The sequence below is a fragment of the Neofelis nebulosa genome, chromosome 11 (assembly GCF_028018385.1).
Source record: "Neofelis nebulosa isolate mNeoNeb1 chromosome 11, mNeoNeb1.pri, whole genome shotgun sequence".
Classification (NCBI taxonomy): domain Eukaryota; kingdom Metazoa; phylum Chordata; class Mammalia; order Carnivora; family Felidae; genus Neofelis; species Neofelis nebulosa.
The window spans coordinates 10,088,748-10,114,137 of NC_080792.1; positions in this window are offsets into that span (position 1 = coordinate 10,088,748).

Consider the following 25,390-nt stretch of genomic DNA (forward strand, 5'->3'; position numbering starts at 1 on the left):
ATAAAAACAACATGATTTAGACTTTTCTTGTGCATCCTATCCCCACATTCCCCATAGGACGAGCCTCTAAGGAGATTAGTAAGTACACATTTGTTGTCATGAATTGACTTATCTATTCTTTTTTCTGCCCCTTTATTTTGTCTGTTTTCTTCTGTTTTCTTCGTATTTCTCCATTTCCAAGAAGTCACTTATTCCTCTTTTATTATGATTTCTCTCCTTATGTTTAATATATCAGCCACTTTTTGAATTCACTGCATTAACTGTGGGGTTGGCTGTTGTTTATCGTTGTTGCCATCCATGTTGTATTTAGAGCATCTTTGGATTTGCAGAAAGGTTTGACTTCTGTTTAACCTCACAGATGAGCACCCTCATCGATCAATATTAATATGCAGACTCTACTGCCTTAGCCAAAAATTCCTTTACTTTGACAATGAACTTGCATTTTACCAGGAAGAGGAGAATGAAAACAGAGAGGGAAACATGAACCCTGGGATGGTTTTCCTCCAGGAGCACAGGTAGGTATCTTCAGGTGCCGAGGTTGTGGCCCAGGGCAAGGGCGGGGTTTGGAAGAGAAAACACTTCAGGGATTAATCTGGGGATTTCCCCTGAGCAAACTTCCACTTAGGCAGTTGCATTTATGTTTCCTTAACCTTGAGTTAAAAAAAGAGGAGTCATCTTGTCTCAAGAAGAAATAGAGCTTCCCGGAGTCCTTTATTTAATGGTGTAACTTCCCACCTAACAGACCACTGTCCACTGGGGAGTCTAATCTGGGGGACATTCCCAAGATTTTCTGGGAAAATCTCATATTTCAAAACTTCTCGAAAAAAAAAAGTTCTCTCCACTCACAGAAGATAAGAACTATGAGTCTCCAGGTTTTGCCAACTGTCTGATTCCAGTAGACGTGTTTTTCGGAAGCCTCTCTCTCTCTCTCTCTTTTTCAGTTGATGGCACTGTTCCTAGATTTCCACTGCTGTGATGAACTTATTTTATTTTACTTCTTTTCACAGATATTCGGCAATGAAGGAGTAGTAAACTCACATTTCCATCGAATAATTTGAAATTCCTCACTTATTAAGCTTTTAATTTTTTAATGTTATTTGAATATTTATACCTTATTGAAAGTCAAAAAATATATGACACCTATAAATATACTTTTTAAAAAAATTTTTTTTAATGTTTATTTATTTTTGAGACAGAGAGAGACAGAGTATGAACAGGGGAGGGGTAGAGAGAGAGGGAGACACAGAATCTGAAATAGGCTCCAGGCTCTGAGCTGTCAGCACAGAGCCCGACGCGAGGCTCGAACTCACAGACCGTGAGATCATGACCTGAGCCGAACTCGGACACTTAACCAACTGAGCCACCCAGACGCCCCTAAATATACTTTTTATCAAAGAATTTTAATCTAAGACTACCAGGTGGTCCAAAATTTCAATTTGGATTCTATATCCTTTGCATTTGAAATTGGTTTGTTCAAAAGGTGCATTATTCTGAAATGAGTTGTTTTTCCTCAAAGTTGACATAAACAGAGATGAAAAATTTTTTAAATTTATCATTTTTTTCTATGTGTCTGTGTGAGTTACATCATAAATTATTTAAATGTATTAACTGAAAACATATTTAATTGTGACATTAGGTTTTAAGTAGTCATTTTTAGCTTGCATTTTCAAAGAAAACTGCATATTAACAACAATGTGGCTATTAGAAATTCTCATATTAATATTTCTAAAATGCAAATGAAGTAACTCAAACCCCTCCAAGTTGAAGAAACACTGTTACTCATTGACAGAGGTCCTCTTCTAAGTTAATGCTCTATCAATTGTACACAAAAGAAAAATTCTGGGGTGATTTAGTGGGGCGACAGAAAAATGGTTTTTCTATTAATCAATGTAATCCAAATGAATCTTTTAATCAAATTAATCTGATCACAATTTTAAATATATTTTCAAAAGTGCAACTAAAAACTCCATAAAGCCACTATTTTCTGAAGTTTTTATTCTAGGGACACTGAAATGAGGATACTTGTATATTAGAACCTCCTTGTTTATTTGCCTGATGCTATGGACCGAATTGTGTCTCCCAAATTCATATGCTAAGGCCCTAACCCCCAGTGTCTCAGAATGTGATTGCATTTGGAGCTAAGGCTGTTGAGGATATGATTAAGTTAAATGGGGCCATTAGGGTTGCACCTTAATACATTCGGACTGGTATTCTCATAAGAAACGAGGATTTGGGCACACACAGAGACACAGGGAGGACTATTTGAAAAGCAGAAGAGGAGTGGGTGGCATCCACAAGCCAAAGAGAGAGGCCTCAGTGGAAACCAACCCTGCTGACATTTGCGGGGTGAGAAGGGAGAGGTCTAGCCTCCAGAACTAAGAGAAAATTAATTTTCTGCTGCTTAAGCCACCCCATCTGTGGTATTTTGTTATGGGAGCCCAAGCCAACTTATACACGCGGGGACATCAAATGATATAATTATGGCAGGTGCACCTGTTTTAAAGCTTCTCAGGAAACACAATAGATAAATGGGTTATACAGCATCATGTTTAGCTTGAATTGTGACATTTTTCTCTTACTGTTCTTTAAAAGGAAATGCAATCTTACTTCACCCTTTTAAAAATAAGCTATATGCCGATTCGCCCTAATGCAACACTGTTCTTAAACTGAAAATTTAAGAACAGAGGTAAAACACAATCTTTTCAGCAATATGTCACAGAAACATCTAGACAAAAGTTTAATTATTCTACTCATGAAAGAGTCTCAAAAGGACTCTGTTATCTGTTCTTATATTAAACACAAATCAAGATATTTTGGTTAAATGGTTTCTGAGCGGGCGGAGCTGTGTAACATTAAATTAAAAATAGGGAGAATGACAAATAGAGAGAGATATGCTAACGTTCATGCAATAGAGTAGTATCACATTGATTTTAAAAAGCAGAAATCTTAAATCGTCAACCTTGAGAATTACAGTGATATAGAGCCATGAATCTTGATAGCTGTACAATGAATCTTTATATGGGTTAATAATTGCTGTCCATATGTATCACCCAAGATTACCAAGAAGAAATACTTTTTGTGTATGCTATTAATGATAACACATTTTTAGAATGGTTCCATTCAAATGAACATAAATAGATTTTTTTGTCAAAAGAATAAACTTTAAACCATGTAGAAATATATGATTTGAGAGTTTAGAAGGATTTATTTTCAAAGATTTACTATTTATTCAAGGTTATATTTTATAAGTCCCACACATATATTATCAGGAATAAAAACAAAGAGCAAATATATAATATTACAAATTGTAAGTAAGCATTAAAATAATCCTATGCACCATGTTTTGAAAGCACTAATACGTAAATTTTAGCTGAGAAATGGCTGAGAAAAAATAGAAATAGAATACACAGCAAGATTCCAAAGTGTCATACTCTGAAGGACCATGAAAAAAAAATCCCCAGCAAAACATAGTATCTAATGAAATATCCTATAAATATGATATTAAATATCAAAACGATGTTAAACAAGTAAGTCATGCACTGTTTAACCTGGAAGGTATTTTAGTTTAAATTTTTTTCATGTTTATTTTGAGGGAGATGGAGACAGCATGAGCAGGGGACAAGTAGAGACAGAGTAGGAAAGAGAGAATCCCAAGCAGGCCCTGTGCTGTCAGTTCAGAGCCTGTCGTGGGGCTCAAACTCACAAAACCGTGAGATCATGACCTGAGCCAAAATTAAGAGTTGGATGCTTAATCGACAGAGTCGCCCAGACGCCCCTAACTTGGAAGGTATTTGAGATGAATAATGTAATCCAAACTCCCCAACCCACACCCAGAATCTCACTTCACAAACCACACGCACACACATACAGACACACACACACAGCTTTTGGGGGGAAACCGTGTGCATGGGGAAACCTAAGACAACAAAGTTCACTAAGCAGCAACGCACAGAACTTCTCAACAGAGAATGAAAAACTACAGGTGCTGGAAGGCATTTTAGTGATAAACTTTTAATTCCGTCATCTAAAAAAATGATACCAGGGGCACCTTGATAGCTCAGTCAGTCATGCAACCAACTCTTGATTTCAGCTCAGGCTCTGCTCTCAGGAGTTAGTCGGATGGAACCCCACATCGGGCTCTGCATTGACGGCAGGGAGCCTGCTTGGGATGCTCTCTCTCCTTCTCTTTCTGCCCTCCCTCTCTCTGCTTATGTTTTCTCTCTCTCAAAATAAATAAATGAAATTTACAAATTACATGAATTAAAAAAAAAGATGCCAATGTGAAATAACCTAGAATCACAGTTAGGCATGCTAACTACCATATATATATATATATATATATATATATATATATAACAAGAAAGGCAATTGCATTGCCTAAAACAAAAAAATACACCTCTCCTATACTGTCTGAAATTACAACTTCCCTTAATTAAAGTATACCATTTTCTGAAGTTATCTGCAATTGCTGTTTGCTAACCTACAGGGTAGTAGTTACGTTGTTTGGAGTGGAAAGAATATCAGGAGGAACGAGCAAGTGTTTAAAAACAAAGCATGATTGTGGAGAACAGAACTCGATGAGGTTGGAGTCAGGCCAATTATGAGGGAAGAACAGAGAGTCTCTGTGAGTTGGCCTGGGTAGAATCAAAGTGGGAGGAGGCAGAAAAGGAAGGGCAGCGGGTGGTAAAGATTAACTTTCGTGAATTTTCAATTTGATCTAGGTCTAGAAAATTCTCCACCCCAACATAAGGTTATAGTGTTACCTCCTCCTTAGATCTTTTCATATATTACTACATATTTCATACACACACACACACACACACACACACACACATCTTTTCTCTTCTTTCATGAGGCTCCTTAATTTTATTTCCGATTGTGAGGTTCTGGATTGAGGAGAGTCAATATTCATAACCCTGAAATATTTAATAAGTCAGAAAGACAAAAGAATACATAAGGCAGAAGTTTTTCATTAGGCTTCCCTGAAAACATGGGTTAACAATTTAGCCCTAACCTGAAATGCCCTAAATTCTTTAAATCGACAAAGTAGGAGAACTAAAAATTGTGAGCATCTGTTCAGACTCACAAATTCATCGCAGCACAAAACAGACTTATGAAACATTTTCCAGCACAGAAATACAACAGGCATGTATGGAAATGATGTGAACAATTTCGCAAGGGCTCAGGCCTGCCTGGACCAATGGCGCCTTTCCAGCCCTTCTGCCCCACTGACTGCTTTCTGTCTTCATCCTAAGGTGTTAAGGAAAAGTTGCTTTTTTTTTTCTTTTTGAACCAAGAAATAGGACTTTAAATAACCCACAGTGGCTTTAAGTAAATGTTTTAATGCAAGTTTGGCAAAACACACCTATAATCCAGGAAAGGCGGCCGGATAACTTCTTTTCCTCTTTGATTTTAGGCCATTTTTATTAGCAGGTTCTTAGTAAGCCTGAGGTCTATATTTAACCCTATTCTGTGACACGGCATTCTGTTGATTTATTGTTGGTGAAGATGTGATAAAACACAATAGAGAGAGGTGGAGATGAATCAAATTTCATTAAATACCTGGAACTGAGGCAATGCAGAGATCAAAGGGGTGTGTGTGTGTGTGTGTGATGCAAATCAGGCCTTTTCACTCTCCTGTTTCAGATCAGTCAGTTGCCTTCTGCTCCTGGATTTGCTCTTCCTTTGTCCTCACTGTGGCCACAAAGCTCAACAGGAACTGACTTCTAGTAGCTTTCTGGACAGAAGTCACAGCAGCCTCTTCTCTGTTACTTAAAATCCCTGGGCTCCTGATGGCCCGAGGGCCTCTGGCTGTGCTTCCCTTTCCAGCATTTTCTCCCATCCTCACCTCCTCAATTCCTAACCATTCTTGACAACACATCTCAAGCATCCTTTAGGGCTGTAGAACCTCCTCTACTTTCTGGCAGGTTCTTGCTGCCACCTACCATTTCACTGTGGCAAGAATACTCCAACTGGACTTGAATAGTGCCCCATGTGATTTTTGTTAAAGGTCACACTCACCCACAAGAATGCGTTCCTGGAAGAGCGAGGACTGTGTATTTCTTGCTCACTGCTGGGACGTGGCTCTTATTACACTACCTCATTCAGTGAGGGCAGTCAAGAAATGCATCTCCGTTTAATGGAGGAAACAATGAAACAAAAAGCAGACAGCAACAAAATTCGAGATAACAACGGTACATCTAATATAAAAAACAACTGTCCTAACAAAGGATAGAGGGCACTATTTTCACAGCAGTACCTGGTAAGCTGACCTAGGGTCTGGAGAAGTGTTCTGAGCCAACAATGTCCGAGTTAATCGTCCTAGTCCAATCTTATTGTAAATAGATCTCATCACACTTGGAATAGCATATTGTGGGCGGAAAACAATGTCCCCTTCGTCCCCACCTAGGTTTTTTGGCCAACATAATACTTAAATTGACATCAGACACATTAACACTAGAAAACAAATTCTATTTCACACGTCCAGGGGCCCTGTAAAATATGTGCCTCAAAGGCAGTCAGGTAATAGAGACTTATATGCCACCCTGAGCTAAGGAGAAATGGGGGTGGGGTATGGGGTTTCAAAGGGGAAGAAGACAATTCACAGGAAGACGTGAAGACCAAATGTTTGGGAAGCAAATGTTCGCCATGCCATGTAGATATCTGTCTTTCTGATATAAATTAATTTTTTTGTGGTAATAGCTCTCTTCCTGGTACTGGTCTCCTATCTAAACTCCTTTAGGCAGGCAAGGGAGAGGTAACAAGCTTTTCTGGAGTCTCTTGGGTCATAATTGCCTTCAGCTCGGAACAACTCCCATACCAATGTGGCACCTTCTGGGGTGACCTATTCACCTCCCCCTCACTATCCAATTCTGAACCTTGACATTAAGGAAAACATTAAAATCCTGAGCAGAGGGTGACCCTATCGTCATAGAGTAGTAGCTAGACTTTGGCAGATACCTAAATAGCTATGAAGATAAGGGGGTTTAGATTGATTCTTTATGACTCCAGAGAAAAATTGGGTCGGGTTTTGGTTGAAAGCAGAACAACAATCTGCATTATCTATTATCTTCTGGAGGTACTGAGTGCCTGTCCCAGGAGGCCCGGAAGCAGAAGTTGAGTGACCGACTCATGGGCCAAGAATCAAAGGTGGAATAGATGGTGGAGAAGAGCTCTGAGTGGTAGAGTTTTTTGTTGTTGTTTGATTTTTGTTTTTTGTTTTTGTTTTTGTTTCTCCTGACAAACATTTCAATTTGGACATGAGACATGTCAGTGATTCTTACAATTCCTAAGATCATGACACAGGTCTTAACAGCTTGCTAAGTCACTGCCCCTCTCAATCATTTGCACCTCCCTTCCCTGCCATGAGCTATTAGGGAGAAAGCGAATTTATAATTTGAGCAAACATCAGTGTTAAAAAGTAGGTTGCAGAGATAAGGTATTCGAGTACCTTTGCAGAGATTGTACTCTGTTTGAATTAATGTCTTTTCAAATTTGTCATTGCCAAAAAGGTATCTGTACTAGTATTGCTTGAAGGAACTTTTGGAAATTTTACTAATATAGCAACACTATTTTGAACTAAGCCAGCTGATGCCATATGCTTCTAGAGAATTACCCCATCATTACCATATGTCAGTGTCTGGAGATTATTGTTGGAGTACCTAGATTCCTTGAAAAAATGTACAAGATGCTTCTGAGTCTGGGATACCCAATTGGCTGAGTTATTAATCTCACACTGAAGTATTAATAGACATATCAGGGAATTTCTGCTTCTGGCCAATTAAATTATGTGTGCATGTTTTGGTAAATGTGTGCCTGTATGAAATTCAACACAATAGAGGGTTGATTTTGAGATAAGTCTGGAGTGAACAAGAAATTTCCAATTAAAAAAAAATAAAACCTTAATCACAATATCCCGTCATTATTCTCGTGCATGCAGAATTCTCCTGAGATCTCTGTTCATGATTTCCCGAAGTGGGCTGATCTGACCACGGGGGAGACAAGTGTTGTTGTAGTTCATTATCACAGGTATGAAGTTTGACTTACTTCCATGTTTTGTTTTGTTTTTTTTTTTTTTTTTTAAATTTTTTTTTCAACATTTTTTATTTATTTATTTATTTTTTTGGGACAGAGAGAGACAGAGCATGAACGGGGGAGGGGCAGAGAGAGAGGGAGACACAGAATCGGAAACAGGCTCCAGGCTCCGAGCCATCGGCCCAGAGCCTGACGCGGGGCTCGAACTCACGGACCGCGAGATCGTGACCTGGCTGAAGTCGGACGCTTAACCGACTGCGCCACCCAGGCGCCCCAGTTTTTTTATGGACTATAATGAGATTGTGAAGGACTTCAGAATCTGACATATTATATGTTAATAGATAGACCCATTATCTAATCTGCTGGTGTGTTTTGAATAGATGTTAATTCTGGTCTTTTCATCCTTTCAAGATTAAGTCCACCGGCCAAATTATTCTGTCCAAGAGATAAGAGTGTTAAATTTAAATTTTTTGTGGATCCTTTCTCATCTGCTGCAGTAATTATTTCTCATATTGACATTTTATGTGTTTTTTAGTGAATCCATCCCTATATATTTATTTTTTGTCCTACTATTGTATAAGGGCAGTTACCATCACCATGAGCCATACACAACTATCATCATTAGCTACTTATCTCAGATTTTCATTTAACACGTTTATAACTATCAGCATGATATCCACATCTTTTTTTTTTTTTAATTTTCTCAGTCCTATATCCAGATCTAGTATTGTTTTGATCAAGATAAAGCTTTGTGTTTTTTTCTTTTCTTTTCTTTCCCCTTGGATTTTTGAACAGCTGTACTACTCTTTCCCCTCAGATTTCTTCCCTCTATGCTATTCTCTGACCATGGTTTCTAAAATTAGATTACAAGAGTGCTTTTTTTCCCCCCTCATCTATCTGGCTTTAGGTGACTAGTAAACACTCTGACATACAATTGCAGAATTTTAAGGGACCAGAGGCATGGGAAAATACCAATCAGAAATGAGGACAAATTTCAAAATTACGACTTATAGAAAGTATGCACAAAGATCAGGCAAGCATTTGATTTTTTGCTTTGGGATGTGTTTATACAAAGGACTTGTCCTTTTGAAATGATACCTGACATTTAAGTAAGCCTGTTGGTAGTGGGTAGAAGATTCTCCGTCCTCAAAGCAAAGGGCAAAAGACTGTGGACTTTGAAAAACTCCCTGCCCACGTTTCCTGGAGACTATTTGATATTCTCAAAATCTTATGGTGGCTTCAAAAGAATATTAGTCCTTTTATCAAGAAGGAAAAAAGAATGGCTTAGAACAGTGCTTTTCCAACAGTGCTCTGTCTAGCCCTAGGATTTCAAATCTCCATATCGATGTGGATGAGGAGGAAGAGGAGGAGACGTGTTTACTGGAAGAGAAACCTAAAGTCAGCGGGTGCCAATTAGCGAACGCAGGTGGCCTACTCACAAAGAAAATCTTCTGCGAACTCAGGCATAACTTAGTGTGCATGACACATCACGTTGTTCAACGTCTCTCCAGCTTAAACTGCGACCCTCCGGTCTGCACTTTTGTTTCTTCTCCCATTTTTAAGGACTCGTGACTAAATTGCACCTGCACACATAATCCAGGATCATGTTCCCGTCTTAATTTCATCTACAGCCCTAATTACCATTTGCTGGGTGACATATCACGTCTATAGATTCTGGGGATTAGAATCTGGACATCTTTGAGGGGACCTTCTTTTGCTTACCACCAAGTTCTAAGGTTTTTTTTTTCCTTTACTTTGAATAATTCTAGGTTAGTAAAATCAAAATTTCATGGCACATACTTTTTTGTCCTTAGCAGTTTAAACATTCTGTTGAGTAATAATTTTCAGGAAACAAAAAGGATACAGTAACATAAAATGTGCAAATTTGTATATTTATACATTTGTGAGTGTCTAGAATTATATATATATACATATACACATATATTCAATAAATCAATATAAAATATATAACATATATAAATGTATGTAGTCAATCCCCTGGGCACATATTATGTGCAAAGCACAGTACTTGTGACTATAAATAGAGCAGACACAATCTCTGTACTAAAATTACAATCCAGTGAAAATGAAGGATCAAAAAAGATACACAAATCATTGTATTTTAAACATCTGAAATGACTGAATGTATGAAAACAAAATGTATTCAGGGGCGCCTGGGTGGCTCAGTCCATTAAGTGGCCGGCTTTGACTCAGGTCATGATCTCACAGTTCATGGGTTCAAGCCTCGTATGGAGCTCTGTGCTGACAGCTCGGAGTCTGGAGCCTGTGTCTCTCTCTTTGCTCCTCCCCTGCTCATTCTCTGTCTCTCTCTCTCTCTCAAAAATAAACATGAAAAAAAAATTTTTAATTAAAAAAATATATTCAAAATCTGTAATGATTGTTTAGCTTATAACTGGAGAAATGTCATGTTTGACTTTTCTATTTTTTCTCTTACTTCAAGCCTGAGCTGAATACAAGTTTGATTTTTCATATATAAAGAAAAATAATATTGTGTGAGAGAACTGTGTTTAGAACCAGTTGGTCAATATCTCAATATTATATTTGGCAATTCTCTTAAGGTTAAGTGAATGGTCTTTGAGATAATATCCAATCTCATTACTTTCATAAATTTATGTGGTTTATGCTTGCTCTTTAAGAAGTTAGATATTAACATTGTCATATCATATTTAAGGAAATATGAGAAATGGATGTCGGTACACTAAATGTTTTGAAATAACATTTAAAAACATATTAATATAAAGTAAATATTAAAATTAGTCCAAGTCCCAAAGACCAGAAGATGCTGATAGTGTTTGCTTAGAATATTTCAATTATTCTAAAACAGGTAAAGGCAGAAATATGCAAAGCTCCCATGACAGAGTAGAGAAGGCTGTTTTTGCCAGCAAGTTTCATCATCACATAGTCTTCTCACTATACCATCTGACATTTTTTTACCCAGAATATTTCTAAGGTTTTGTAGAAATTAGAATCAGAGAATGTTATAGCAAATAGAGCTCTCAGGACCACACAATGGTTTTCCTTGTGCTTTTGTTTTTAATAAACTTTTTGTTTAATGTTTATTTATTTTTGAGAGAGAGAGAGAGAGAGAGAGAGAGAGAGAGGCAGGGGCAGAAAGAGAGGGAGACACAGAATCCAAAGCAGGCTCCAGGCTCTGGCTGTTAGCACAGAGCCCAACGCCGGACTCGAACCCTCCAACAGTGAGACCATAACCTGAGCTGGAGGCTTAACCAATGGGGCCACCCAGGTGCCCCTGTGTTTTTTGCCTTTTTAAATGAAGAGACTGATCAACTGACACCCTGAGTTTAAGGCTGACAGTCAAGTATTTTTCCAGGCAGAGAGAACTACTTGTCTCTCAGTAATTCAACATGGACACCATTTCCTGTTCACTTCCATGGACATCAAATGTTTTTTTGGCATAAATGCTATTTGGACAAAATAAACCTGTGACTATATGTTGACCATCTGTTGGCTTATATAAAGCTTCCAATTTCACTTAGATCTTACCGATTAAATCTTTAAGATATAATTTAAAGCAGCAATTAAAATATAAAATTTTATTTTTTCTGGTTATAATTATAGAACTTTTAAATATTCAAATATTGATGATACTACTATAATTTTCCCATCACCAATGAAAAGTTTGATGTATAGTCTTCCAGGTCTTTTTCTTTGTAGACACGAGAAAAGGAAACAATATAAAATCACATTAAAACCATAGATCTCTGACTTTGTACCGATTTTCTTCTTCCTAGCAAGACTTTCCTTCCAGAACACCTTTTTGAAAACGTGTCCCATTATTCATCTTTCATTAATACTTTCTTGTCATGAGACCCCTTATATTCCTATTACTAATAGAGACTCCGTTCTTGCTCTAGAAATGCATTTTAGCTTAAAGGTTCTCAATAATGTGTATTCCAGTGGTGAAGATCTACTTGTGGGCATTCTTGAATCTAAAAAAGGTCAGTGGGAAAAATACATAACATTACATAAAATCATTAATATTTCCAATTTTACAAAACCAAAATGACAAATTCAGTAGGGGTGATCCTAGATAAGATCTCCGGTCGTATCAAGTTTAAAGCTATTTGAACTCTGCCCCCCTGCACTTTTGGCACAAGTGGGTATGCATGCTCACAAGACAAAGGAAATCTAAAACATACTTGAGGATGCAAAATGAGAAAAATTTGATTCCATTTCCCAAAGAGTTGCCGTTCCCAATTACAGTTTAAACTATTGCATTAATATTTATTGTGTTAAAATGTAATTGACTTAAATTGAACTGAGTACCCCTACTTCTGGAAGTAGAACAACTTCGCATACAACACAAGGAAGCATTTGTGCTTTTTTGAGCTGCTATGTCAGTCTGAACTTTGTAGGGAACCTTCCTCTGTCTCTAATTTATCTTCTAGATGAGTAAGCTCATGGAAGGTAAGAATTGTATAGTTTTCATCTTTAAAGCCCCATCTTTTTAGCAGAGATTCTGGTACATAGATGCTCAACAAATGTTTGTGAATTAAATGCGGAACACAAAATCACAACTTATTTTGGTTGTTCCCAGATTTTATAAAGCTGAGTCTAGAGTTGTTGTTATTGAGAAAGTTGAGGAATTTCACAGTTTATCAAACCCTTAAGCACATTTCTGAAGCTTCTTATGCTCATTTTACTTCACTTCTAGCCGAGAAAAAGTCAACCAGTGGTAGAAATCTAAAGACAAATGCTTGACATTTTAGTTTAAAACTTCTGGACTTCAGTACATTATCAGACTGATGGGGGAAAAAATATGCTTAATTGGTTGTACTGGCAGGATTGAGGCTCCAAAAGTAAATTTCACCAGAGTCAAAATGGTGTGTGAAAGATTTTCTGTAGCCACAGTGGTAATTAGCGGTAATTTACATGGAGAACCGATCTTGGATTTATATGCAGTTAAAAAAAAAAAAAAAAAGGATTGGTAGATGAATTCACTATGGCTAGGTTTGTCATGAGCTGGTAATTCTAGGCTTGGAGTAGAAATAATAAGTGATGTGGTAGCAATTAAACATAGTGGAAATAGCAGATCAATTAAGGAAGAGCTGAGTTGCACAGAAACAATAACAAAAAGGTAAACATAATATTTAATCAAAAGTTATTTGAGTTTTAACAACTGTCTTCAACATCATACAAAAATAACTTAGCAAGTCATAGTTTGAATGTAAGATTGAAGAATTATTTCCAAGAGTCAGAAACAGAATAAGAAATTTAAGACTGTCCATAAAAACAATCTGACACAAAGCTTTAAAGGACAATGTAGTGATCTTGCAAGTGTACCTCTTCTAAGATTTACAATGTTGTTTATTCTTCAATTGATTCCCAACTCTGATGTCATGCATCTGTGTGTCTATTCACACAGGCGCTGTGTTTTTAGTGGATATAAATTATGAGTGTGGAAAGAACCTAGGGGGAGGGACAACAAATGGAAGAAGAGAAGATCATAACAGGGACATGGGAGGGAGAGAGAGAGAGACTTTTTTAGTGTTTCAGCAGTCCAAATAGATGAATCATTTGGATTGCTTGCAAATTGTGCTTCATCCAACAAAAGCATAGACTCAGAGACTGTGTAGCTTAGAGGCATTTTCCCTTCTCTATTCTGTCTATGATTCTTAAAATAAAGGCTATGCCTCTATCCAAAACATTGCATTCTGATATGAATGTACTACAGTGAAGTGCAAGGGAAGATATTGCAACTAAAAATTAGAATAAAATTAGGTACCCAAGTCTTAGTTCCAGTACACTGTGAGTTTCTCAATGATTTTGAAAGAACGAAGAAAAAAAGAGCAAAACTATCCCATTTAAATTATTCTGAAACTTGCTGCCATCTACAAAATACTCGCTTTCCGACTTTTCAGACTTTTTCTTACAAGGTTCTGGTAATAGTTAAAAGATAGACACGTGGAAGCTAGGGTTTCTACTAGAAATATAACTGCTAAGGCCTTTAAAGATTCCAGACGGGGTTTTCTCGCCAATAAATCAATAAGTAACGTCTTCCCCGGTTAAAGAGAAATGGGCACAACCGCAAAATGGCAAACAATAATAAATTATAAGGGAAGCTATATTTTGACCCCTGTATTAAACAAGTAAGAACGGGTGGTAAAATATAATAATGCCATCGAGTTTGGATTCTTCTGTGTATTTTATAAAATAAAATACTGTATCCCAGTAACGTAAATGAAATTTGCAATTTCGAGTTCTCCCAAGGATCCAAAAGTTTTCACGAAGAGAAGACCGCTGTCCCAGGCACCAAGTACTGGTGCAGGTAGCTACAAAGGCAGGGCACCATAAAACCCCTACAGAGAAAAGCAATTTTGTGAATGCCTCCTGAGTAAGATACTTTGAGCACTGTATTAACATATATTTCTCTTTTATCATATCTCTGGCTGTCTCTTCTGGCGTGGTTCCTTTAACAATCCATCATCACATTCCTCCTGACTCACGGCTACTAATTTATCTAAAATTCTTTTTACTATTACCTCTACACTTTGGGGAACACACACACACACACACACACACACACAACACACACAATACCACATACTATTATTTCACTTTGAACGTCTTTGAACTGTTGCCACAGTGGTCTCAGTCCACAGCAATGCACTAATTAATAGGATTGACCTGAATGATTCTAGACACAAAGGGATATTGCAGGCCAGAAAAAGAGGATTATTAAGTTTTCAGCATCAACTAGGTTACATACTGTGCTGGAGATGCTATATGTATTTCCTTTAGTCTTCACCATGCTATTGCAGGGGTGCGTATCAATTTTACCATTTGACAGATAAAGAAATGGGCTCACTATGGAAAAACAAACAAGCCACGCGGGTCAACCTGTTCTTGGTGGTAGGGTCAGAATTTTGGTTCACAGGGTTTGGGCACAAAAGTTGTTTTATTTCGATTAATTGGAGAGTGAGAATCAACCCGGGTCAATTTTCACAAAATAGCTCTTTTCAATAAGAAAAGATTGTACATTCTATGAGATCATGGTTTGGGAACCATTTTTCTGGATTTTTTTTTCATAGAGTAAAGTTCCCACATTTCAGGAGAAATGCACGAAACTGTATGTTTAGTGGGTGCCTACTTCAAATCAGACAAAATTCTCTTGTCTCACTCCTTAAATCCATCTAGTTATTCTGCATCTATTTCTATAGATTGCCCTTCATGTCATGCTAATGTGTATAGATTGCCTACTAAAAGTCAGGATAGTGTTGGTCTGGAACCTTGGGAGCTACCTAGGTAAAATCTGAAACCAGCTCCATAACAAGGAGGGCAAGGAGGGACCAAGAAAAGAGGCCGCCACTCCAGATCAGTAGATGGTAGTTTTAATAATAATAATTAAAAAGGAACTTATTTAAGAGGCTTGTCTTGGGTGGGAGATGAGTAGACCTCAACACCTGGCCGGCAGAAATTTTTTTAACATTTATAGAGAGGCCTTAATGGAACCCATTGTGTAGTAAGTCCAGATGATCTCAACAACACATTGCTTCCTCAAGGCTGTGCCTTTGACCACAGCTCTCCTCCTCTGAGAATGGTGGGTGAAAGGTCCATCCCAGAAGGGGAGAGGATGAGAGGCCTCTGATTGTCTGGGTATAGCTCATGAGCTAACCAGCAGTCCCGTCCTCTGGATGACCTCCTTCAACACGCCAGCCCATATGACCAACTCTTACACACTTACCCTCCCCGCTCTTCCACAGTGAGACCTGAGCAGTCAGCAAGGTCAGCATGTTTCATTAGCCTGGAGGTGGTTCATGGAGGAGCTACCTGGCTACATTGGAGGCAGATACCTCAGAAGCAATAGAGTCACCTGCAAGAGAAAACAGGTTAAGATGATTCCCAGAAGGAAGAGCATTTCTTTTCTATCTAGAGTCCCATGATCTGAACCGTTGATTTACTGAGTCCCCTAGACTAGAGGTTGGATCACTTACATATTCATGTGATTTAATAAAGATGACACATTAGCAGACTCATCAGCTATACACACACATCTCGCTTAGACAATGCCACAGATGCCTCCTTGTGAGGCAGTAATAATGTCTAAAGCCATCCTATTTTTGGAGGACAGTTTTTATCTTTAGAGACATTTCAGTGTTCAGTAAAGACAGGCTTTGCCAGCTGTCATTTAAAGCTTGTTGGGTGAATTTAGTAAGCGCTCCTACATGTGCTGTAACATCCTCCAGGCAAATAGAGGGGGAAAAAATGGTGGCCAAATGATTATACCGGTAAAAACAGAACATATCCATCTGGTCTTAAGGAAAGGAGGTTGTCAACTTTTGTTACCAAGGGGAAGATTGTCCTCTGTGCCCAGGGAAAATCCAGGTTTCAGCACCAACCAACCACCCAAGAGGAGGCCATGGCCAAACACTGTGCCATCCAACCATTGGGTCTCATTCAGGACTACCCCAAAAATATCTGGGCATGTCAGTGCCAACCCAGTCGTTATATTTTAATGTGACAGAATGACTAAAGTTCTGGTGATACCTATGCCATATTCCTGCTCCAGTTGGGTTGATTCTGTTTAGAGTGATTTTTCTGTTCCCAGCATAGGGGTGCCTGCATGATCATATGTCCACGGCCTGGCGTGAGCCACGTGAACCGATCCCAAATCTGAGTGCAGCCACCCACGGCTCTGATGGTGGTATTTTTAAGACTCTTCTGGTCAGCAGTTTGATCGGCTGCCTTTGAAGTTTGACTGACAGGAAAAGAATTCTCCTGCCCAGAGCTGTTAACAGTGTGTGCCGCAGGCCAAATTTGGGGATCACTATTGGTAATATCAGATGAATTAAGAGTGCTAGTCCCAGTTTGTTTTTCTTAATATACTGTTCTACTGCCTTCCAGTCTAGTGCTTTCCATGGATACCCACCATGACAACCCTGATAAGCTAGAGAGGGGCAGCTGCCCACATACCATCCTATGACTGGACACCACAGGAGCAGAAGTCCAAAGTCAAAAAGACAGATATTTAGTAGGAACTTGTGTGGGAAAATTTTCCCTTTCTATAAGAATTATATCCTTGGCCTGATCCTTAGATGTTAATTTGGCTGCAGCTTTAGAAACTTCCCCTGGTTGTGCATCCATACACGTTGGCTGGGGAGGCAGCACCACCAGGCATGAGGAGCTATGGTGGGGGTGGGATGTGCCAGATCAGGACACCTGCATTCTCCCATCATGCAATGGTGTGCGTTCCATCCCAGGTACCACATGCTTCCACATGCTTCCACACGTCCAGCCTGCAGCAGGACAATGGGACCCCAGGGGAGAATGAGTAGCTCCCCCTCACCCAGGAGTATGAAGTAACTCACCCATCCCGATGGGAACATCCCACTGCAAATTCTAGTAGATGACACCTTTCCCAGGCGCGATTATGCCTGGTGTTCTCAGCAGCACAGCACATTGATCCGTGGTCAGAGTCCAGACAACTTCTATCTTCTGTGACTTTTATACCTTTAAGGTGTTGGGTGTCTTGCCAGGGGTCCCCAGTCTGGTGTATGAGGAAATAGGCCTTACTTACCAGTTGATTACTCCAAATATATTAAAGCCAGAGACAGTAGTTTGATTCACCTGGCCAAGGTGGTTTTACCTGGTAGAAATTTAGTCCGCTACTTTACTATTCTATTTTCCCTCTCTATCAACTCTGCTGCTTGCTGATTATTGGGGACATGGAATCTGCATTTAATGTCATGTTGTTTTCCCAGTCTTGCACGTCATGACCTTTGAAATGTGACCCCCAATCACTGTCTATTTGATGAGGGTATCCATACATGGTGCTCAGTTTCTTTAATCCCCTAACGATGGCAGTTGGCTTTTTACTGGGTTCGGTGAGGTCTTGGATTAGGCCAGACACAATGTCCCCACAAACCAAGACATGCTTATTTACGGGGGGGGGGGGGGGCGTATCATTAACTCACCAATCCCTCATTGGTTGACAGCTTTGATGGGTGGCCCCCGACTCCTTTGGCAGTTGCTTTGGTTGTTATTTAGAATACACTGAATTAACCAAGTTACTGTAGTTCAAGAGCAATCTGGCATCGCTGACAGCATGTCAACCTACCCAGGCGCTCCTCCGATGCACCCAAGATGCTGCATCTACTGAAGGGTCAGTCGCGAGAGTTCCTACCTGGGCTGGGGCACCAATTTCCTGATTTCCAGTGGGTGTCCACACCTCATTAGCTGGGACACGAAAGACAGTGAGGGCTGGCTCAGGCTTTTGCAGTTTAACCTAAATGTTTATTCACATATCCTGACCCCACAAGGACTTATTCATGATCATCTAGCCTTCAGCTTTCCAGAGTGCAGGGCATAGGGTTAATCCCTTTAAAACAACCCAACCATCAGTGCAACTAGTTAATAGCCAGGGCTCAGCATGGATATCAATGCCCTGCACCGGGTGCCGGAGGTGAATTGGAGTACCTTGGCTTTCACTCCTGCAGTGAATGTGGCCTGAGCATGTCCTTCAAAGACAGGGGTGTAGATGCCCTGTCTCCTTCCCAACTTCCTAAGAATTTGTTGTACCTCCTCCATAGATTTCCAAGTTACTACATGCCCTGGGAGGTCCCTGTCATTAGGGTGAGCCTCCGTGTAGGCTACAACAATCCCGTCTATGAGGGAATGATTACTTGAAACCCCAAGCATGGAACAGGAGCTGCCAGGGGACAGGGTGTGTGGGGATGTTACTCCCTCTCTCTGCCTCCTGCCTATCGCCCACCGTACTCACCACACGCGGATGCTTCCCTGGCCTTTTGCTGAAAATTCCCAGCTCCATCAATCAGCTCAGGGGGCATATATTCTCTCATCATGAACATTTCCTGAATGGGGGGCTGCCCTGGTTAGTTGGGGTTGCCGTTGCTGCGCTTTTGCTTTCCTTTGCATTAGGGGTCAGACAGCATGGACTGTTTCATCTGTCTGCCTCTCGGTCGCCACAACATCCTCCTCCTCGTGTCCCTCGCTTGCCCAGGGATTCCCCCTGGTAGCATCCCGATTGGGCTTTATCACAAGTGCCAGGACCTAAATCCACGGAGTCCGCACCCTGCTGGCTTTGCAAAATGGAACGCTCAACTCTCCAACCGATTATCCTGCTCCCCTACCTTGTCTGCGAGTCCTGGAGCCAGCGCAGCACCACACGTCTTTCTCTAATCTCAGCTTCACGTCTCACTTCCTAATGTCAGCTGCAGCCTCTAGTTGGGCATGGATAGCCCTGTGAACCACCCACAGTCAAGGCCAGCCCCCGGCGTGGCCCCTAGCTTCCCTTCTCTGCTGCTGCGTGCTCTGTGCAGTTCCTCAAACAAATGTATCAGGCCCCCTGGCATTTTCAGGGTCTCCCCGCTGTCACACAGAGGTCCCCAAGCATTTGGGATATGAGACACCTCTCCCATATAGAAGTCAGTGGCCAGCCCTGGGTGTCCCTGTGGACACCTCTTCCCTGGGGCCACCTGTTTCTTCTCCTGGCTGACGCAGCAATCGTGGCAATTATTTGCCACCTTGGGAGCTCCCGGGGTGAAGTCTGAAAGTGGCCCCCATGAATGGAAGCCAGGGAGAGAAGGTGGAAAGAGGCAGGCCACTCCATACAATAAGTGGCAGGATTGAAAAGCAAGCGGACTTATTCACGAGGCCTGTCTTGGGCGGCCACAAGATAAGTAAATCTCTGCACCCTCGTGCCAGAACCTTAATCGTTCCTGGAGAATGTGTTAACAGGGTTTAATCATGTATTCAGCCCAGATGGTCTCAGCCACACCTTATCTGTCAAGGCTAAATCCTTGAAATGGCTGCTGGTGTGGGAATCGTAGGTGAAATGTACAGCCTGAGGAGAGAAGATGAGGTGAGGATCTTTCAGTTTCTTGGGTCCAGTTCACAGGTCAACCAAGGGCCATGTCCTCTCGGTGACCTCCCCCGACACACAGGCATGGGGTAAGCTGTTAGAGGGTCAAAATTTGTTGCCTGAATACTGTCATATGCAAACATATGTATATGTCAGTCCCCTCTTCTGGGAATCACATCAACAATAGTATGCACATCACGGTTCTGTGAGCTGCCAGAAGCAAGATAAGATCTGGGCATGTAATACCAAACAGACATGGCGGCTCTTGGAAAAACCTCCCTTGACTGTTTTGAACACTGAGGTTCAGTCAAATGCTGAGGGCTCTAAGAATGGGACCACTGACCGTTTTTAAAAATAAACTCCATTCTAGATGCCTTAATTGGTAATTCAATCTCTTCTTCCTTGCTTTTTTTTTTTTTTTAATACAAGATAGCAGGCCATTTCTATTGCTTTCAGGGTAGGCTACTGGGTGAAAAAGTAGTTCCTCTTGACTCATTGTGCTTTAATTCCATGACCTATGAAGGCATTCTGAGCTTTCCAGAAAGAGATTGACGTATCTGGGTATGCGTGATTTCTCGTTCACTGTTGATATCACTTGAGCAATTACACATTGGGTGATGGGGAAGCTGTATAAGCTTTGGAATTTGAGAGGATAAAAGTTACATCTAGCCATCCAGAACTCTACTGCAGTGAGTCATAGCCCCAGAAATTTACCAGTATGGCTGCCTGACCAGGAGGAGACATAGAAAGTGTATGTTCGAAATAATCTTCTCAGACTGACCAAGCTTTGCCCACATTTTACTGTGAAACTTTTAGCTATTCTTGAAATGATGGAAGAGAAACCTATTTCTTGTCCCTACATGAAAAAAGTCAGTGTTCCTTCCCTCTCACACACGTGAACACATGAACACAATCTTTCTCTATTTGTCTCTCCCTCTCTCTCCCCACAAATCCCTCAAAATGAGTGATATTCTGAGTAAGCAATTACCAAGAAATAGAGTCATTTTTCTTGGGAATTATTACTCATCAAAAATTATTTATAGAGAAGCTTTGACAGTTAGGTAAGTATAGTTTAATACTAGGAATTCATCAGAGGCTTTTAAAAGATTATCCTGGTGTTTTGTTTTTTTTTTAAACCTTAGAGGTATATGGCTTAGCCACCTTTGTAGAAATATTTTATGGGAGAAAAGGATCATTTTTAAATTCACCAAGAATGAAAAGACATTTTGTCATTGAACCCTTTTAAAAATTTTGACTGCTCTTCCTTTTTTTTTCACTAGAGGGAAAAAAAAAGGAAAAAGATTTTTATGACTTTTCCAGAATTTTAGAGTACTTTCTTCCACAGATGAGATCATTCCTCAGTGGTATTTCCATTCAGAAAAACCACAAACGTTTTTATGTCTTTTTCCTCATGCAGATTTTAATGGAACACCATGTCAAAATAAAAAGAAGCTCATGTGTAAGCTGTTTTTAGATTGCCATGAGACTGATTTCATGGCATTTGTGAGTAGGTCTTTGAAACCGCTCTTTGAATTTGGCCTAAAGAACACTTTTAACTGGTTATTAGTAACTTCTAGTTACAGGAGTGTGGAAATGAATTGCTTCCCCACCAAGTATATTATAACTCACGTACCTCACATCACCACACACGCCCGTCTGACACCCATAATTGGTTCTCTAGCAGGAGAGAGGACACTTGTGTTCTGGAACGAGGAGAGGCAGATAAAAGCACTGTCTGTGCTCCTGTCACACTATGCTTCCTCCTCTTCCATGGACTTCTACTTAATGCTGTCACTGAGACAACAACAATACTGTGACTCATTCATGTCCCAACTGTTCCACTTTGGTCTAAGGCTTTTCACACCTCAGACCGTTGTAATCAACTTTCCCACTGTAGATAGGGTTGGTTCGATGTCTCAAGACGGCAGTGTTTTGGGTCCTCAATGTGTGATAAGCCCACAGTCAAAACCATTTATGTATAATATGCTTATTACTGATTTTCACACATTGGTATGCTTTGTATCAAAGACTGTTTGATTTGAAAATGCAAAATAGAAAGACTGTGCATTTCTCAGCAAGTCAACCCAAGCTCAGCTATAGGCAGATAGAACCAAGATTGATAAGGTAACTGGTTAACCCCCTTCCCCCAGATGATAGCCATAGAAAGAGGGATCAGAGGGGCGCCTGGGTGGCTCAGTTGGTTAGGCGTCCACCTTCGGCTCAGGTCATGATCTCACTGCTCGTGAGTTTGAGCCCCGCGCTAACAGGTTGGAGCCTGGAACCTGCTTCGGATTCTGTCTCCATCTCTCTGCCTCTCCCCTGCTCGTGCTCTCTCTCTCTCTCTCTCAAATATAAAAAATGAAACACAAAAAAAAAAGAACTAAGGAGAGGGATCCCAACTCACACTTGTTTCTCTGAAAATACATGACTCCAATGATGCTATACAATTTTGAGTATTACTTTACAGTATTATTCACTAATAAAAATAATGAATTAAATGTATTATTGTTCATAAATATTACATATCTGACAAGTTCCAGAACCCAAGGATTTATCCTATTCTAAGGTGTTCAAACAGTAACATTCTTTCATGTGATGGGGACAGTGCTCTGTGTGCCACAGCAGACAACTGAGAACATTTGAACCGTGCTCCCAGCTGAAAGTGCCCAGGCAAGCATCATTAACATCTAGAAAGACTTGCGTAAGTGGTTACAACTGGGAACTCTGGGGACCAGAATCAGTTGTGCAGCCCACATTGAAGTTGATCCAAACCTAGAGATAAACGTAGATCAAGTGCATCACAGATTCATACCAGAAACCAGTGAGGAAACCACGAGCAAAAGAGAGTATCTGCTGAAATTCGACTTTTACTAAATCCTCAGAATGAAATGGTATGAAATTCACCTCGATCGTCTGTGAGGCAAACTGGCGAAAGTTTTGCTCTCTGCTAACTTTGTGCTAGAGGGAACCTGAGAATTTATTTTATAGGCATTTTTCACAGAAATGTTCAATGTCAAAGCAATAAGATAGAAGACAGCCCAGAGTCTAATGATGGACTAATTCAGACGTTTTCTTAATAAAAGAAGGAAGGTTATCTTTATCAGGTAATATTGATATTTCAGAGCTGGAGAGAAGCCCTAGGCTCATCCAGCCTAACCCCGTTTTTCCAATCTAAGGAAGCTGAGGTCAAAGGGGCAAATGACTCACTCACATCACACAGCAGAGAGAGAAATGTTAGAACCAAACTTAAAACCTCAGATACTAGCTTTTATGCCCATCCATCCTGCCTCTGAGGCCACTTAGCCCTAACACACTACAAAAGACAACTTTCGCTCAACCTAGTAAGGGTTAAAGGTTCTACAGTAAATTTGGAGTCAAGAGGTAATAAAAGTGAACTGAATGATTGTGTTTCTCCAAGTTCATACTTTGAAGCCCAATGTAATGACATTAGAAGGTGGAGCCTTTGGAGGATAATTAAGTTTAGAAGACGACAGGAAGGAATTAGTGCCCTTCTGAGACGAGGAAGAGACACAGGGCTTCCTCTGTCCGCTGTGGGAGGACAGGGCCAAGAAAACGGCCATTCGTAAGCCAGGAACAAAACCCTCGCTGTTGGCATCCTGATCTCAGCCTTCCAGCCTCCAGAACTGTGAGAAATAAATGCCTGTCATTGAAGTCACCCCCAGTCTGTGGTACGTTGTTATGGTAGCCCAAGGAAACGAAGATAAGCAGCGCTCCCCGAAAAGTCGGCGGTGGCCTAAGGCCACACAGAAGGTGTCCTGCAAGAATCTAGCAAGGTGTCTCCTGTCCTCCGTGTCGAAGTGGAGACTTTGACCAGCGCTGTTTTCAAGGCTGTGCATCTGACCACACTGACTAATCGGATGCCCTAAAGCATGTGTGTTCGACAGGCACAGTTTCCTGGTGAATATCGCAGAGTTGTTGAGCACCGATAAATTTCTGTCCTGAGCAACAAGCAAACAAACAAGACAAATCAGGGCCCTTTTTATGTAACTTGGATTTGAAAATATTCTACTTTTTAAATTATTTATGGGAAATACATTCTCCTGACAAGGAAGTGCAAGACTATTCTAGCTTTATGCATTTTAACCTGTAGTTCAGTACTGCTGGGATTTATTGGGGGCGGAGGGAGAGGTTTGAATAGTTATTAGTTAAATCTTGAGCATAGCAGAAACAATTTTAAAATTGTTTTTTATTTGGATTTCTTATCCCAGATCATGGTATATTTACATATCACAAATGTTTCTGGGGCAAGTACTGTGTATGAAACACCATAGTAAGCAAATTGTGAGATTTAAAATAAAGGTGGCGACAATGAAATTCAACAATAGATTTTGTGCAATCTAACACAGAGAGGCACATATATGAATGATTCTAATTCAAAGTGTACTGTCACATATGTTATATAATGGATACAAAACAATTACCATGGAAATAAAGGGGAAGGTGAGAATATTTCTAAAGAATGATTGGTGGAGGAAATATGAGGAATTGTGGAGACTGTCTGACAAGAGGAAAAAAGTCCTAATATGGAAAAAAAAATAAACAAAGCCTGAAAAAGACTGGATATGTTTGTGCACAGATGTGTAAAACTGTGTGTGTGCTGAATACAGAAACAGAGGCAAAACTGGAAAATTAAATGGGTGCTTAGATATGTATAAAATTATTCTTTCTTTAGGCTGAGTTTAGACATTATTCTTAGTTGGCCAAATCAACAATGTGATCAGGATTGTTGATTTAAGCAAATGTCTGGTAGAAGAAAAAGGATAATTTGGGTTTTAGGAATTATAGTGGTGAGAAATGATTTTATTAATCTATTTACTCATTTTTTTTTTAACAAATTACTTATTGAGTGCCAACTACACGTCAGGGAATGTTCTAGGCTGTAGTAATATAGCACAGAACAAAATCAACAAAATACTCTCAGAGATCTTACATTTCGGTGGAGATAGTCAATAAAATATTTCTAAAAGAGTTGTTATATATTAGAAATTTATATAACAATAACATATAGTAACACATATATAAGATGTTAGTATAACATGTAAAAAAACAATAATAATAATAAAGGAATACATTACATTAGAATGTTAAAACTACTATTGAAAAATAAGTCAAGAAGAAAATTGAGTTCCAGGATGGACTAGGCAAATTTAGGATATAAAAAATGGTGTCAGAGACAAATACGTAATTTAGCCTGAGCAGTTAGAAGGATGGAATTGTCATTAGCTTGAAATGGAAAGGTCTACAGTTAGTGTAGATTTGGGGTACAGAGATCAGGGCTTGTTTTTGGCAATGTTATGCTATATATGTCTATTGGAATTTCAAGTTGAAATGTTGAGTTAGCAGTTTGATAAATGAGTCTGGACTTCAGAGGAGAAGAATAGTCTGGAGATTTACATTTAATATTAACTTAATTATGTCGTTTAAAGCCTTGGGACCAGATGAAATCACTAGGGGAATGAATGTAGATAGAAA